Source organism: Megachile rotundata, chromosome 5, assembly GCF_050947335.1.
Source record: "Megachile rotundata isolate GNS110a chromosome 5, iyMegRotu1, whole genome shotgun sequence".
In the NCBI taxonomy this organism is placed as follows: domain Eukaryota; kingdom Metazoa; phylum Arthropoda; class Insecta; order Hymenoptera; family Megachilidae; genus Megachile; species Megachile rotundata.
The window spans coordinates 3,726,945-3,739,054 of NC_134987.1; the positions used below are offsets into that span (position 1 = coordinate 3,726,945).

A 12,110-nucleotide genomic window follows, 5' to 3' on the forward strand; every position below is an offset into this window, starting at 1 on the left:
TTCGCGATCCAATAGTGTATCGCGATTTAATTTCTCGATTTTGTTTCTCAATGCGAAATAATTTTTAAATTGTTTCTCGATTTGTATTGAAAAATACTGTCTTGAATATAGGTGCTTCTACAACAGTTAGAAACACTGTTTCAGGTGATATGGCACACCATTTACACGTTGTTGAGTACTGTGTTATCACTCGCAGCAGTGTAAAACATTTTGTGTCGACACTTCTTCCATTTCTTTCGTCATAATTCTTTTTAAGCTAACGACAATGCAATGGAAAAGTGTTACATGAAGTGTGTTGAAAGAATAATGCATAAAATGCGTGGCAAATGTCGTATACCATGAGTATTTTAAAAAATAGTTTGAGGTATACAAAGCATGCAAACAACTTTCAATACGTATACTTATATTTTACAAGCACAAAATAAAATTTGTTTTTTATTGTTGAGTATAATAAAAACTGAACTGTCATTTTTAAAAAATTCATATAATAAATTGTGACATGAGAATTAATGTTAATAGATAAGGATAACTAATATTAATAAATAAATATAATTTTTTAAAGCAAAACATTTGTGTTCATAACAACACAAAATAAAAAAGTTGAATCTTTATAATAATAATATTAATCACTCTTTTATCTCTCAAAAGCAATCATAAATTGTGTTTGTATCTTTAATTGTACAGCGATAAGGATTCAAAGACTGAAAACAAAAGAACAATGTATATGCATAATAAAAGAAAGGAACTTGAAATCCGAAGGTCATCAGCGCCGAGAATACTTAATAATAAAGTAATAATTTTAATCAGATTGATAACGTGCGCGCAGATTAATAACGTACATACACGTACAGGTACAGACTAACACTTTTAGTTAAACGTTTATTAACTTTTAAAAAAATATTCTTTCTATCCTACATTTATTCAATATATCTACTAAAATTCCTAAACGTCATTTATGAATATCTATTAAAATTCCTAAGTATCATTTTTTAATATATCCATCTAATGATAAAAAATTAAACTAAGCGATATAATTTTCGTATGGAAATTTTGCAAGATTCGTTACAAACTTATATTACATGTACGTATAAGTTATAAATTTATTATCTTTCATAAGTATAAGTTACAAACATTAATTTCATTAATTAAAATGAAATAAAAAACCTCCAATAAGATTTTAAGTTATGAAAAGTTTGACACAGGGTTTCGATCGTTGGTATTGTTGCATACATATCTTGATGAACATACATCAATTTACATTTATTATCATCTTTGATACATGCAAAGTATCTCCCACGTTCCTGAATCGTTAATAAATATTTTCCTTCTTGCCTGCGTTTTTCTGCACACAGATTGGGTTGTTGACCCTAATATAAAAAATTGCTAATTGTCCCCGTAAGTTTAAAAATTTAGCAAAGCTCTTGAAAATGTAGATTCAGGTAGACCAAGGCATGGATTCTCAAGGATTAACGTCTAGGGTATATGTATTTATCGACATCTTGCCATACCTTTGTATACTGACGGTTCCAACTCCGTGGTCGATTACAAATAATGCTTAGCACATTTAACCCCTTGGACTATAATAACGGGCTAGACCCGTGACGCGTTCACAACCCAGGTGTAACAAACTTTTCTTATATTTTTGTACGCTTGAATTTTTCAAGTTAAGCCTAATTATTCGCATGTTCAAAAATCCTTAATGTAAGTGTTTACTGAATACACCTTTTCTTTAATATAATCCTACTGCAAGTAATAAAAAAGAATGTATATATTCAAATCCCACTTTGGGGATCGCGATAGCAAATAGGTTAATACATTTTTCTCTTACTTTATAAAATATGTAAAGAACTGGGACACCCTGTATATTACAATATGTGAACAAATTTTAATCGTATTTAAATCGGTATTTAAGTCGGTATTAAAGAGGTTAAATCTCCCTATTTCTTTGACTTTAACAGTAGAAAATCCTTCGTTCGCAGAGTATTAATATAATGAGTAAGTTAATTGCTCTTTGCTTGGCTTATTTGAAGAGGATCGTGCACAGTCGAAGCAACAGCGACTGGTTTCCGTTGTACTTACACAGAGACGAGCAGCATCGAGTTACGGCGCAACGTGAGATGATTTATTACAGTTAATCGTCTCTCGGAACTCGACTAACGTCGAGTGAATCATCATCAGGAAATATCAGTGTCGAGTCGAAGTAATTAAACAATGCGTCGACGATATACGAGATATCGATAGCCATGTAATCATTATTGATAAACGGAAAGTAGTGGCGATATCAGCGATTCGACATTGAATCTACCAAAGCGGTCAAATAAGCGTTTTATAAATTTCCTATTTCGAGTTATAAAATTTGTTGAGATAATTTTTTTGAAATTTGTGTTGATTCTCAATAGGATAAAAAATTAATGTGTATATTAATTTATGTTTCATCGTTTGATTATTTGTTTTTTAATTCCAAATTGTGTGTATTATACATCGGTAGTTTTAGTGCGTTAGAATTATAGATAAAACTAGTATTTTCAATTATCAGGATTATTGAAATTATTTTTAGTTTCAAATTATGTGTGCATTATATGCTGGTAGGTTTATTGCTAAAATGACGAAAGTTGAAAGGTTAATGTGATGTTTCAACGGCTTGTTACAAGATTACTTTGAGTTTATGAAATTATTTCTGCAATTCACTGACTAAAATGCTTAACTTCTCTTGTTGACTCATTTTGTAATTTTAATCCCACAGTATTTACCAGTAAAGCGTGAGAAATAAAAAATAAGTTATAGTATCGTGTTGTGGCTTTGGTCACTTTAGCAGAGGTACGGTTTATTTACAAATATTGGATGCATTTATTAGGGAAATTGAGGATTTGAAAATTGATAAACTTGGTAATTTGAAAATTAGAGATTTGAAGCTTCGGAAATGTTAAAACTTAGTGATTTAAGAGTTTCAGAACTTGGAAGTTTAAAAATTTGGAAATTTGGGGATTTAAGGATTTAGAAGTATGAAAATTTGAGAATTTAGATACTACCGAAATTTTTAAATTTAAAAATTTGGAAATTCAGTAATTCACAAATTCCTGTTATTTAAAATTCATTTACTTGGAAATCTGGGAATTTGAACATTTAGAAATTCAGGAGTGTAGGAATTTTGAAATTTTTGAATTTTGGAATTTTGGAATTTTAGAATTTAAGAATTTATGAAATTAGAAAATTAATAAACTAAGGATTCGAAACAGAAAATTTGAAAACTAAATAATGTAGAAATTAGGATATAGAAATATAAAAATGTAGAACTTCGAGAAAATTTGGTAATTTGGAATTTAATAATTTAGAAATTTCGAATTTTTTAATTTGCACAATCTAGGCCAGTTCGCGACGATGTTTCATGAAAAGACTATTAAAACTAAAAAAAAAACCATAAACACTACTTTTTCTTTTCTGAGCTCTGAGAAAATTACTCCAAACAATTGTTAATATTAATTTTTCTCTTTCAAGTTTCTAAGGATTTATGCATGCAACGTGTGTTCATGCATTGCGTACATATTAGAACTAGCCTTGATGAAGTATGTTTCGTTCCACTTAACTTGTTCGATGATTATAGTAAGTACACACACAGAGAAATTCCCAGTGGGCTAATAGAAGCTTATAAATATTCAATTATATTTTGACACTTGACTAAAACCATTTATCGTCCGCTATTGGTACTTATTGGTCCTTATCAATTTTTATTAGCGTAGCCTCCCTATCTTTTTTCTCCTGCATACAAATGATCTTTGCAGTCATTGATTTACATCTAATCAAAAAAGACTAACACGGCGACTTCCATTGCAACAATTGTACCTAAATATTAACATATAATTATAAATTAGTCCGAGCAATATAGTGAAGGAAGGAAAGCCTAACTGGTGATTTAAAAATATTTAATTCCGTTTTTTTATAAATAAACAATTTTACTAACGCGTAAGGTGTGCATTCGATTTAATACAACAATTTAAAGTAAATATATATTAATTAAATCTACAATATTATACATTTGACATCTAAACACGATAAAATAATAGTAGCAATTAATAATACCTTTAAATGAATTTAGCAAACTTTTCAACTACAAAGTTTTAGAGTTTTTACCTGCGAACAGCAGTAATATATTCAAGTGCAATAAATGAACATTTTGATAACCTTGCTTAGTACTTTTCTACACAGGATAATAAAAAGGATCGATTGGTTGAACAAAAAAGTTCGTTTGCACTAGAGAATAAAGTACAATTGCACTTGACGAGTGTATCAATGCATCCACATAAGAAATAAGGTCATAGAAAATTAGCATGTATCATATATAGATTTTTCTGCTATTATAATTTTTATTTTCACTTAATAATGAACAGCAACTCAAATCATTGAATTACTTTGTGAAAAAATGCTAACTTTCATATTGGGTACTTGTGGATAAATTTTTTTTCTGATAATATGATAATACAGCCCCTGGCCGTCGAATTAAGATCACATACAAAAATTTCACTTTTACGGCTATAACATTATATCATAAATGAAAAATTGTCTTAGATCATACAAATTATTACTGAATACGTTGGATCAAGTTGTGTTGGCTAATGAGCGATTAAGAGCTGTGTGGGCGATTACGTTTCTCGAGTATTGAAAGCGCATGACGTCAAATCTGATGAATAGAGCATACTCAAAAGACTAGCTTGCATCTCTCCAAACACCAGATTATCTGTGTTGATAACAAGACTTAAAGATATTTGGGAAAATAATGAAGATATAAGAAAGATGTAAAAACCAAGCCTAAAAACAAAGGGTAGAAATACAAGATTATTAACATGTGTTAATAATGTTATGTACAGTAATAGTGTATCGTGTTAGTAGCTAATAAATTGTACTATTACAATTTAAACAGACCTATTTTTCGGGAAACATGAAAAATGCTGAATATTTGTAGTGGTCCTAATTCGTTGGCCAGGGACTGTATATAATCAAAATTCTATAAAAACCTGTTTCTACCGCACAGACCAAACTGTACCAGATACAACTTTTTGTTAGAGAATTAACCTGTTTTAAAATGGACCAAAATTCTCAGAAAAATTGTCAAAAATGCCGAAAAGTAGCTCAACGGGGATTTGGGAAGACAGAGAGCCTCTTGAGCGAGTGAAAACGAATAAATATTGATATAGTTACATGTTCCTGCCTCATATAGAGGATTTCACACAAAATACATTTATGTGAAACTTTTGAAGTGTTGGATTAAGGTTTACCAAGAGGTTTCGAAGGATATTATTGTTCGTGAGTGTACAGGATATACAGTTGAGTTGAATTTCGATGTGGTTTGAATAGAGCTTTAACGTGTTAGTGGTCAGGAAGCAGGGATGAGATCAAGTTCAATATATACTTACAAATCCAAGTTAATTTCAATATTCAAGTTTCATTTCATTGATTTCAAGTACTATCCGAAGATAGCAGTATTTCAATGTCTGTACTTGCTAGCCTGTACAGGCAAGGTTTCGGCCTTAAAAATACTTTCAGAGTTTGGAAATATAGTGATAAGTACTTAAATAATGAAAAGAAACGAGCTGTTTGCAAATGATACTTGAATCTTAAAAAATTAGTATTTTATAACAAACAACATTTCATATTTTATTCCTTAAACTGTTTGCAGCTGTTTTGAAATATTGTCAACTGTTTATTTCGGTTTTTAATCGAGTGCGAATAAATTTATAACCCATTTTCCAATCTCATAAGACTTATGTAATCTTAAACTTGTTAAATATAAACTATTAATATATTATTTTTTTAATTTAATAGTATTTCAGTATCATTCAATTTTGTGGATATAAATACGTTATTAAAATAAAGAAATGATGTCATTAATTCAATTATTATAACTACATTAATTCAATATGGTTGAAAAAATGAATTAAAAATTCAATGAAAATTAATTCAATGATGAAATTATTAAACACACGTCATAGGTATTTTTTCTATCATACTCCTTGTTTTTAAAAATACTTTTTTTACTGATACAAACGTTGTCATTACACAAAAATTTTCACATGTAATTATTAATAATAAGCGATATTTACATGAAATTATAGAGCAAGTTATAATTTATCTTTTTAATTTCAAAATTACATAACACATGCAATTTTGCGCGATAAAAATAATGCACTGTGAGTATCATTTTTGAAGTATCTCTAACATCGTGTGAAATCGTGATTAAACACTTAATATTTTACTACTATTTTACAATAAGTCGTATACAAGTGTTGTGTAACTAACTTTACAATGTAAGTTATTATTTCATAGTTGAATCCTATATGAGAAATGTCGATTTTAAAAATAGCGATGAAACAATTCTTTGAAGATACATAAAACTGTTGGTAAACTATGCATGAAAGCTACGAACCTATTCGATCAATATTCGAATCTGCTTAGAAGTACTTTCGTTTCACGAAGTATCCACGGAAGGTTAGAACTATTTCATTTAACTTTGAGTGTACTCGGAAGTACTGTGTACCTACTGCTTTTATTTTCTGTAATGCTGATAGAAGTTACGAATCCAATCAGTTAATGTTCCAACCTGTTTGCGAACTATGTATTCTATTCCATTGCTAATCAAAAGGCACATTTGAAACACAATTTATTACTTGGCACTTAGATATATTTGTGTTCAGTATAATGACGTTAGTATGATCTTCGATATAGATCCTTCCATCTTTTGAAATATAGGCTAGATCTAAAGATATGTTACGTCGTCCAATAAATATTGTCAGTGCTGTTTTACGTAAATGAAAATTACTTTTTTCTTCTGTTTATACATATGTCACAAGTATGTAGAGTGGAGTATTCAATTGCTGTATCATAAGTGAATCAAGCAGAACATACGAGGTCTGTTCAAAAAGTATCGCGAATTTTATATTTTTTCAAAAAATATTTATTTATTCATGAATATCTGTGTTGTCCCCTTCAAAGTAATTCTCCTTGGATATAATACATTTATGCCAACGTTTTTTCCAATCCTCGAAGCACTTAAAAAAATCATTTTTTGTGATCTTGTTCAGCTCCTCCTTCGATGCCGTCTTTATCTCCTCAATCGTGGCGTAGCGTCGTCCTTTCATGGGCCTCTTCAGTTTTGGGAACAGGAAAAAGTCACAGGGGGCCAGGTCTGGGGAATACGGTGGCTGCGGCACCATTACTATGTTGTTTTTGGCCAAATATTCGCGCACAAGCAACGATGTGTGAGCAGGGGCGTTATCATGGTGCAAAAGCCAGTTTCGCGGCGACCCGACTCATGCCCAAATCATTGGTTAAAATCGAATGGCACGAGCCAATCGATATGTTTAGGTCCTCAGCAACTTCTCTAACGGTGATTCGACGATTGGCTAATACTATTTTCTTCACTTTATCAATGTTTTCGTCTGTTGTTGACGTGATCGGGCGTCCGGCACGCTCTTCGTCGTTCACATCTTCTCGGCCCTCTGAGAACATTTTGTACCACCGATAAACGTTGCTTTGATCCAAGGTAGCTTCACCATATACCACAGTCAACATTCGGAATGCGTCCGCGCACTTTATTTTGTTTTTCACACAAAATTTGATACAGATTCTTTGATTCATTTTTTGGAATAGGCAAAAATCGAAGACGAGCCAAAACACATCCAAGCAAAACAGCTGCCAATAATTAACTAAACATTCAAAATGGCCGACCTTGTCAGCATAAGTAAGGGACATGAGTACCAACATAACGCTACGAAAAAAACAAAAATCAAATATACGTAGCCCGGGGAAATTCAAAATTCGCGATACTTTCTGAACAGACCTCGTACATGTACAAAAATTTAATCGAAGTAAAATTTCTATTCTGTTAGATTTTAATTAAAACTTGTAAAATAAAATTAATTGATTATAAATTATAGCTACATTACGTAATACATAAGATAAATTATATGATATATATTTACATAAAATTTTACTGAATTCAAGTTTTTAATTTTCATATTAAGACAAATAAAATTTTATCTCTTATCAAGATTTTATTTAATATGTATATCTATGCAAATAATAATACGTACAATAATATTTTAAGTAATTAAGCAATAATATTGATAAATATTCAATATATAAATAAATTATATATATATATATATAAATTTTTAAATATTTATAAGGAATATTTATAAAAATATTTATATATATATATATATATATATATATATATATATATATTATTAAATAGTTCCTTTCCTTATAAATATTTAATAATATATTTGCATAAAATAATTTTAATATTTACATAGTAATAACTTAAATGTTATATATAACAGGAAATTTAGAAGCATAAATTGAACAGAAAGTTCAGAAAACATAACCAAAATTATAGAATAAACGTGGTTTATGCAATAGTAGAGAAAAGTAATAGTAGTTTATACAGCAATGAACAAAAATTTCATTAGATTTTATTGATTGATTAATAATATCAGTATCAAAATGATAAAATCATCATAGCACTTAAAAGATATCTCATTACGTATTACCTCAGTAATTACAGATTTATTCGAATAATTACTGAATCAATTCCTAAATTATCGAATATATTTGCATTCGATTTTTACAAGAAATTATATGTCATTCAGTCTTCTTCCATAACGTCACAATTATGCATTTCTGTGAATGTTATCTTATTCTACCATTATACTTTTGATTGATATATTTTTTACGTATTTTTCTTCATTTACTTATGCACACAGGTGGACGAATACTTGTGCTGATGATTATGCATGTAGAAAAGAATACTATGCTTTGGGTTTCGCAATCTAAAACTTCGCTTCAGACTAACATAATTCCCTGCTCTTTAGGACGTGTCGAGCGTTGACATTTACTTATTTAAGTGTCGTATGTTGTTTACGATATAAGTCAAAAGACACTCGTGAATTTGATGGCCGCCGATAAAGTGCATATCTGCCACTGCATTCTCTTCGCGTTTCAGTCTAATAAAACTGTTGCTGAACCTGTTCAAATAATTCGCACTACTTTTGGTACAAATATTGTAGCTGATACAATGTGTTTAACAGTAGTTTCACGGAATGTATCAAAATGACGCATCTCAAATTTCTTATTTTCAATTACACAAGTTATTAAGATTCGTTTGTAGAAATGTACGTTAACACTTATTAAGATGAAGAATAATTGTATAAATTAATTTATGTGTCAACCTTTAAATATTTATTGTTGTACTTCATTTTTAATTTAAATGTAACTGCACATCTATCAATCAACTGCGCTAGTTTGTAATACTAGTGTTAATGGTATCAAAGATTTTATAATGAAGATACTAGGAAATTTCAGTTATGTTACAAGAGTTACAAGAATAGACGAAAATATAACATAAACACTAAAGTTTCGATAACTCTAATAGTCAGTCGATTTAAGTGATGAAATACAGTATAGAATAAACCATTTGCTGCTCGAGGATGTTGCAAAGTCATAATGCATGGCAACGCTTGTCCGCAAATTCTTCAACCAACAAAAATAATTTTCAGCTTAGTTTGGGAACTTTTTACGCATATAACGAATCCTCTTTAACAAAGTTTGAATTATTTTTACTTAATAATTTTTAATTAATTCTTACATAGCTAGATTCAATAACTGCCTCATATAGGCACTGTGGAATTGTAGCACCCCTTATTTACACTTTATATTACCGATAATATACTAATTAAGTAAAAAATATTTGATTTTGTTCTTTCTGGATTTTATCATGTTTTTAACCAAATTTTCTGTTTATACATGTTTGTCTCCTTTTACACAATTTTCAAAGCCTGCACATTTTCTGGCCCGCATTAATTTTCGCTGCAAGCCGCTACTCGGTTCGGATTTAAGATATTTTGGATTTGCATTGACGAATGCAACACTCGGATGTATGTCATATTGCAAACATTTATTTCCCTTGAAGTCGCACATCGATCCTCATTTACTCATGGTATCAAAATAATACAAATTAAAATGTTCTGATCTTGCCAAACTAATACATTTATTACTAGTGTTAACACACTAGACTTAGCATTAGTTAATTATCGCTTGTTTAAGCCACTGCACTAACTGATTGCTCAACGACGGTCAACAATGCATTAATAACTGCATCTAATGGTGTCACCACCATTAAATTTCTATGGTAATGAACTCTGCATGTTATCCAAACAATATTGAATACTGTAATTTACAATAACGAAGAACATTTCATTGGTTCAATTTATTGCACTCTTTTTTTAAATATAGATTGAACTTTACTATAAAGAGCCGCGAAATATTTTATACACTTAATAGGTTTTTTAAACAAATTATAAATTATGAATTAAGAATTAAGTTTAAGTAGATTTTATATTAATGGGATTTTGTGATGACTGTGTACTTAATTTATCTTGTTATTAGAAAAACTTAAGACGCCCTGTATACTGAGCAATTCACCAAAGTATACACTTAAATTACTTGTAAGCTCTTCGTTGTAGAATAAATGTTTGAAACAGGGATGGTACGACATCGAGGATAGCGCACAATGCATCTATCAATTTATTGTTATTTTTCTTTTTTTTTGAGAAAAGATTAACATAAGAAAGAAGATAATTGTTGAAGTTCAGCGTTACCACTGGAAAATGTATTGCTTAATAAAGAATTATTAAAAAATTAATAATTACCGAGATATTATTTAATATCTTTAGATGCAAGAACGTTTTAAAACACATTTCAGAGAAACGTAGATTTTATCGATAACGAGAACATAATACCTAATATTTGTTGTAAAATAAACAATTACTAGTAATTTAGCCAATGCACTTAGGTGAATCATTCTACATAATGATAGTAGTGAACTAATAAGAGTTCAATCACGGTAATATAGTGCGTTGCAGTTTTTTCTGCAAAATTTTACCATCATATTTTATAAACAAAATTTAAGAAAACATGTTATATTAACATAAGGTTTTAAAAACTTCATTAAAAGGTTATAACAAAAACGCAAAATGACTTTGAACTGCAATGTTTTTCGATGCTGCATACTAAGTGTTTAAAATTGTGCCAACGTCTCTTAAATATTTTATTGAAAGATTAAGAGTAATATTAATCTCACATGTTTTTAAATAACTTTTAATAATGCGTTCACGAACCTATGTTCATATAAACATTTTTTCTTATGTTCATTTATAAAATATGCTGATAATATAATATTATACGGGCAAGACTGGAATACCCTATATGTTCTATGGAACAATAAAGCAATTCATCATCATTCGATATTTTTATTACAGCTTTTTGTTAAAGTATTTAAGAGTTTCATACATATAACATTTTTAATATTGTTCACAGAATATGCTTATAAAGTTTTGGGGAAAAATGGTAGAACCTATGTATAAAACACTGCTCAAATTAACTCGGGCATGGGAATTAAAAAATTTAATGAAATAATGCTTCATACCAAAAATTTTAACATTTTCTTTGACCAACCCAGTACCTATGTTTTTAGCAACCAACTAATTTCCCACATTCCCTATGCGAAATTGTAATCTTTTCCAAAGTTGTTACACAACCCTTGCCCTAGTTCCTTCGCAAAATTTATAAAAATTCAGTAAATTGCGGTTCTTGCGACGAGAAATAGGGGAATTGCGAACGAAATAATAGAACTTAAGAAAATTGATCGGCGAGAGAATTCCAAGGTAAGAAATGGAAATATCTTAATTTGTAACAAGGTCTTTTCTCGTACAAAGTTTTTCTTTCGATTCGTAGTTAACCTATTTTAATTGTAAGGCAACGCGAATGCATTATCACGTCAACAGTGTTAGAGAAGTAATGTATGGAACAAGCATTCATGGTGCCTGAGTTTGCCGTGAAATTATTGTACGCTGTCTGAACATCTAATTTCATGAACGAAAATAACCAGTTACGCGCTGCTTATTATCGAAAACGGGGAACAAACTGAGGAAGCTCGTTGAAAAAATGTATCAATATACTGGGTGGTCCATGCAATTGTTATCTGTGATAATTACTTTCTAGACTGGTTACAGAGATATGTTACACGAACAAAATAATAAACATTTTATGAGCTGATA

At 29.7% G+C, this 12,110-nt stretch overlaps 1 protein-coding gene across 21 annotated transcripts in view; it reads left to right on the plus strand.

Annotated features, from left to right (window-relative positions):
* LOC100883744 (CUGBP Elav-like family member 1-A) overlaps window positions 1-12,110 on the plus strand; it is a 1,238,863-nt gene that overhangs the window by 1,110,081 nt on the left and 116,672 nt on the right. The window lies entirely within an intron of this gene.